Source organism: Aplysia californica, unplaced genomic scaffold, assembly GCF_000002075.1.
Source record: "Aplysia californica isolate F4 #8 unplaced genomic scaffold, AplCal3.0 scaffold00263, whole genome shotgun sequence".
Classification (NCBI taxonomy): Eukaryota; Metazoa; Mollusca; class Gastropoda; order Aplysiida; family Aplysiidae; genus Aplysia; species Aplysia californica.
The window spans coordinates 314,655-321,463 of record NW_004797533.1 but is presented as its reverse complement, the minus strand read 5'-3'; positions in this window follow the sequence as shown (position 1 = coordinate 321,463).

Below are 6,809 nucleotides of genomic sequence, written 5' to 3'. Positions count from 1 at the left end.
AGTATTGGGTCACACAATGTGTGTTGTCTGTTAAATGAAAATACATATTTTCCTGGTTGCCAACTAAAAAGATATCAGTAGTCTGTTAAGGAAACGTGAAGACTGTTCTACTGTATGGTTCAGAGACATGGAGGCCCACAGCATCAGCACCAAGGAAACTGCAGAGCTTCGTAAATGGATGCCTACGAAGGATAGTGGGGATCAAGTGGTACGATCGAGTCACTAATGCTCAACTGTGGGAAAGAAGAAGCCAAAGGCCAATAAAGGAAGACATACAGGTGAAGAAATGGAAATGGATTGGACACACCCTGAGGAGACCCCCGACAAGTATCATCAGCAGGCTTTAACGTGGAACCCACAAGGAAAACGTAAGAAGGGAAGACCAAAGATGACATGGAGGCGAGCGGTACAAGCGGAAATTGAAAAAGCGGGGACATCATGGAAACAGATAGAAAAGGATGCTCAGGACAGGCTTCGCTGGAGTAATGCTGTTGATATGGAGTTAAAAAGGGCGAGAGAGAGAGTCTGTTAAGGAGTGAGCTTTTACTAAAAATGAACACTTCTCCCAAGAAACGACCTGATTTGGTTTCATAGGTGAGTAACCAAGGCCAGGGTCGTAATAACTACTGGTGAGCAATCAAGTACACAATACGTGGAAGTCAGTTTAGTAAGCACCTTTTTCTGGGGTGGGGTTCTCCGTTAAAACATGTAGGCTGGAACAGTATGTGAAAAGGAGGTGAGGGGGTGGGGGTGGTGGTGGGGTGGGGTGTGCGGTAGATATTATCATGTCTCATCATATGATGGGGTAGCGGGAGGGGGTAAAAGAATGATTCAAGATTAATTTAATTACCTTTACTTGTTGTGAGATGAGAGATGATGTGAGTTATTTCGTACAGATTCTTACTAAAAATAATTAATTATTTCCATTTTCTGATGGTTAAAATCACAAAACAAGCTTTCACAAGCAATTTATTTTCTGAACACACAGAATGTTGCTGTTGGGCGTAAAAATGGAAAATGTATGGCTGCATGGCTCGATATTTTAACAAAACTATGTGTGTTTTTATCTTTATGGTACGTATCACACACCAAATATTGCTTTCAATTACACTTATTATGTTGCTTTAGAATCAAACACTGGGGGTGTGTTCGAAGGAGCTAGTTTAACCCTCTCCGTTGGTCGTGTTTTACTATGGTATCCATACGAAGTGGGGAATTCTGTGCCACTACTTTCCAAAGAGGACATTAACTCGTTAATCCGATCCGTCCGCGTGCATAGCAGTCTGTCAAAATGATTTTTTTTTTTCTGAAATACTGAAATTTCCAAGCTGTGGAAGAAAATGTCCCCCCGAAAGCTAAAAAAGCAAATAAAAAATGGATGACCCAGGACATATTAAACCTAATGGAAGAGAGAAGAAAGGATAAATCAAATGTAGAAAAGTACAACATCTTAAACAGGAAAATAAAGAAAAAATGCAACGAAGCAAAAGAAACATGGATAAACAATCAGTGTCAACAAATAGAGAAGAACCAAGACAGCAAATACATGCATTCAAAAATCAAAGAAGTAAGTGGGATAAAAGGAGGCTCAAATACAGGATGCATAAGATCAAAGGGAGGGGATATTTTAATGGACAACGGGGATGTCTTAAACAGATGGTCAGAATACATAGAAAAACTTTTCAAAGATAATAGAGGAGAAAAACCGGTAATAAAGAATGAAATAAATGGACCTCCAATACTGAAAGCAGAAGTACAAGCTGCCATTAGGAAAATGAAACAAGGAAAAGCCACAAGGCCAGATAATATTCCAGTTGAAGTGATTGTCGCGCTCGAAGAACTAGGCACTGAAATAACAACAAAGCTCCTAAATGCTATTTATGACAGCGGTGAGATCCCAGAAGATATGATGAAGTCAGTTTTTATAGCTTTACCTAAAACACCAGGTGCCACTGAGTGTGATATGCACAGAACAATTAGCCTCATGAGTCATTTTACAAAAATATTGTTGCGAGTAATAATGGGAAGATTGAGAAGAAGTGTAAGACCAGAGATATCTAAAACACAATTCGGCTTTGTTCCTGACAAGGGCACCAGAAATGCTATATTCACTTTACAAATGTTAATGGAAAGATGTATTGAAGCACAGAAAGATCTGTATTTATGCTTCATAGATTATTCAAAGGCGTTCGATAAAGTTAGACATGATGAGCTATTTAAAATACTGGAAACGCTAGACATAGATGGAAAAGATCTAAGAATTATCAGAAATTTGTACTGGGACCAAAACGCTGCTGTACGAATTAATGGAGAATACAGTGAATATAAGCAGATTAGGCGAGGAGTGAGGCAAGGATGTGTTATGTCACCAGACCTCTTTAACATGTACTGTGAAACAATCCTTAGAAACACAAAAGAATGTCCAGGCCTCAAAGTTAATGGAGAAAATATTAATAACATCCGGTATGCAGATGACGCGGTTTTAATAGCAGGCTCCGAAAAGGACCTTCAAATGCTTCTAGATACTGTGGTAAAAGAAAGTGAACATAAAGGATTATTGTTGAATGTAAAGAAAACAGAATGCATGGTAATATCCAAAAAAGCAGCAAATCATAGTTGTAATCTCATTAGCAAAGGTGAAAAGATCAAACAAGTCCAACAGTTTAAATATCTAGGATATATGATAACATCTGATGCCAAATCTTCCGCAGAAATAAAAAGGAGAACTGCAATGGCTAAGGCTAGTTTCAATAAAATTAGCCCAATCCTGAAAAATAGAAACATATCAATGAACACCAAAATGAAAGTCCTGAAATGCTATGTTTGGTCAACCCTTCTATATGGCTGTGAATGCTGGACAATCACTAAAGACAGTGAAAATAAGATAGAGGCAACAGAAATGTGGTTTCTTAGGAGACTGCTAAGAGTATCGTGGATGGAAAAGAAATCAAATGAGGTAGTGCTTGATGAAGCCCACGTGGGACGCTCAATGTTAAAAAAAATCAGGAAACGACAAATGCAGTTTTTGGGACACCTGAATAGACATAAGGGTCTTGAACATCTAGCTCTCACTGGCAAAATTGAGGGCAGGCGAGGCAGGGGTAGGCCCAGAACAACATACTTAGGGAACCTAAACAAATGGGTAACAGGGAAAAATCAGGGAAACGTAGCTTTTCTGAGAGCATCCGAGCAAAGGAATGAATGGAAAATCAAGATCGCCGATGTCTGTCGCAGATCTGGCACTGGATGATGATGAATGAAATTTCCAAGAGATCTTCGTACTAGAAGTATTCTAAACTGAGAAGAATACAACTGCGGGGGTACAAAATGACCCCAAGGCGTATGGATAGAGTTAAACTGTGCTTCAAAAGGGGAAAAAAGCACTCAGAAGACACGAGTTCGATTATCGTGTGGGGAAAATTTCCTTAGAGTATCTCGCTCTTCTTGCATTAGCTTGTAGTTGTATCCTTTTTTTCTGCTAAGTGTTTTACGGCGCTTGCAACTGCATAAGGTCATAAGAGTGCGCGGAAAACATTAAACATTTTCAGTTGGAAGGAAATTTTGAATTTTGCCAAGGTAGTGGCCGAAGTCTACTCTTATTGATTTAAGACCACCAAGGGATCTTTAACAAGCGCAACTTGCACACGGCCTTTCCGAGATTTTTGCGCCCTTGTCCGAGAAGGCTAGGTGTAGATCTTTCCTACCAGAAGATCAGGGGTGTGGCAGAAAGACAGCAGTAAGAAGGAGCCAAGGAGTAGCAGTAAAAAGGCTGCAGAAAGCCCAGAGGAAGGGGCAAAGTTGCATCCTTCTCAGCACTGGTTACACCTGCCTCCTATATTATAGTATAAATTGTGTCGATGTTCTGTTGTTCTTGGTGTGTTTTGTTTTTATTTGCTGTACTGTTTGTTTGTTGGTTGGTTGGTTTTTTTTATTTTGTTGTTTTTTTGTTTGTTGGGGGGGGGGGGTAAAAAAGGAGTGGTAAAAAACGTATATCTAAATTCATAGAATTGGGCGTAAACGTATAATTACTTAAAGTAAAACAGGCACATAACCCCATAATAAACACATACAAACACACACACACACACACACACACACACACACACACACACACACACACACACACACACACACCCGAGAAATGTGAGTGGTTTGGGGTTACTGCTTTTTTTTTTACTGCAGATTTTTTTTATACCCCCGACGACAAAATTTTCGTCTGGGCTGACATAGGCTGAGAGAGACCTGTTTGTTTTATTGTTTGTTTTAGTAGAGGTTTTACGGCGCTCGCAAACTGCATAAGCTCATAATTTGAGCGCCAAGGGGAGGATGTCATCAGAGAAGCCCTTGCAAGGAATCAGGCTTACTCTGTTCACCTCTCTAGCTTCAATAGCACAAAGTCTGCTTCGAATATCAAGGCACCCCGGAAATAGCGGGTCATAAAATAGTGACAAACATACAAAAGAAGTAGAGGAAAAATGACGATAGTAAAGATTAGGAAAGAAAAAGCAGCAGTTCCCTGTTGCAGGCCAGGCACAGTTATGAGCATGACATTGATGAATCAGCCCATTTACAATTACAATTCTACTGTACATAAGAACCCGATATATTAAGCCCCCCCACCCCCCACCCCCACCCCTTTTGGTATGGCCTAAAGACACTTCAGTCAGTAGCACCACACTGGGGGTTTGAGAAAGACTGAGATACTTCATAAAAATTTCATCCTCACTGGGGAATCAACCCCAGTCTCTTACGCGCAACAGCGAAGCGCCTAACCTCTACACCACAGACACCGGTGGAAGTGTATTCACCAAAGACGTGAAAATGGACAGAGGCCCCTGAGCAGAGGGCTACGTTTCCCTATTCAGCCATATGTATTCATTGTATTCCTAAATTTTGACTTTGGACAGCCTTCTTCATCATCATCATCATCATCATCATCATCATCATCATCATCATCATCATCATCATCATCATCATCATCATCATCATCATCTTCAACATCATCATCTTCCGAGGCCTTCGGAATATTATTGTGGTAGGGTGGCCAGTTCCTTTCCACGCCGCCTTTACTTCCCCAACTCGAAGTCAGTTACCCATAATAATACACTGCTTGGTGGGCAGGAGGGGGCGGAAAAAATCCGAGTCCGAACCCAGCCTCGAACCCAAACTTTCAGCTTCGGAGACGAGCACATTAACTGCTCCGCCACCACACCCTCATACTTGACAGAACTGATGGTTATTTAACATGTCTTTTTATGTTACTAGCTTTATCTCATCCCTGGTGTTGATGCCATCTTCCACGTGTGGGGAAAACGACTCTCTGTTAATTAAAGAACGAACGGTCCCCCCTACTGCCCAGAGGGTGGGAAAATTGATATGCGCTCAACCTGCATCCTTGTATCTCTCTCTCTCTCTCTCTCTCTCTCTCTCTCTCTCTCTCTCTCTCTTTCAGTCTTCTCCCATCGGCTCATTCAACTCATTCGTCTTTTTTCTATTCTTTGCTGTTTTAGTTCGACTTGATTTAGTTAATTATCATTCTTTTTGTAACCTGTTTCCCGTTTTTGGGCCTGATTATTGTAGGCAGTGAAGAAAATGTATCATCGTGTAAGTAATTAATGCTTGAAGTGGAAAAACATGACACTTGAAAAATCCTTGGAAATAGATTATGATGATGATGATGATGCTTTAAATACACTTAACTTACCTGAAATATATTCAAACCAAACATATTATTATGTGAGGCAGCATGGTGAAATCAGGCACTCGTCAAAATAATGTAATCTCGGAAACCAGCATTTTCCTGGTCATTGGGCTAATTTTTCGAATTTTCTGTTTTTGACTCAATGCCTTCTATGCCTATTTGAGAACACATTTTAGAGTAGATTGTTACTGAAATACGTTTATTAGTGGCACAAAACAAGATAAATGTGCAGTTTCCAAGGACATTCAAGCTTTGGAAGTCATCCAACTTAGGCGGCCTTTTTCTCGCTAATTTTACCTGCCACCAGGAGACCCCCACTTCCTTCAATTGCAAGTATCTTGACTTCTATTCAAGATAGACGGATATTTTTTTCGCCAAATGCAAGACAAATGAACAAGCTTTATTAAGGGAATAATAACTTCATTTGCCCCAAAATTGCCGAGCGCTTGATTCCACCGCGTCGTGACACCTATGTCTTGTTCCTTCCTTTCTGTGCTAGCCCCTGTGTGAGCTCTCTTCACTTTATGTGATCAATTGTGAGGCATCGTGGTGGAATCAGGCTCTCGTCAATTTTTGAGCATGTAGAGGTATTAGTATCACCTTAAAGCTAGTTCACTTGTCTTTATTTGAATGAAAAAAATATCCATTTATCTTGAATACAAGTCGAGATATTAGCGAAGGAAAGAGGTGGGGGTCACCTGTTTTCAGAGGTAAAATTTGTGAGAAAATGCCAGCCAAAGATTAGTTATTTCCTTAGCTTAAGAGTCCGTGGTAACTGAAAATTTACATTTTTTGTTCCTTTAATCAACATTTTTTAAAGAAAAATCCACACAGGAATGAGTTCTTTAATGGGCATGAAAGGTGTTGGGCAAAAAAAAAATGTTGATAAAAATTCACAAACCTGCGGAAAAATGAGCGTTTCTTCACTTTGATTATTTTGACGAGAGCCTGATTCCACCACGCTGCCTCACAATTATGTACGCTCAGTCGAGACCATGGCAAAGCCCACCCTAATAATTAGTCAGCTTTTCTTGTTCCAAACTTTGGTTCATTCCGATATTTTTTTTTTTTCCTTCGGTGCCATTACAAAATTAAACATCTTTTAGTT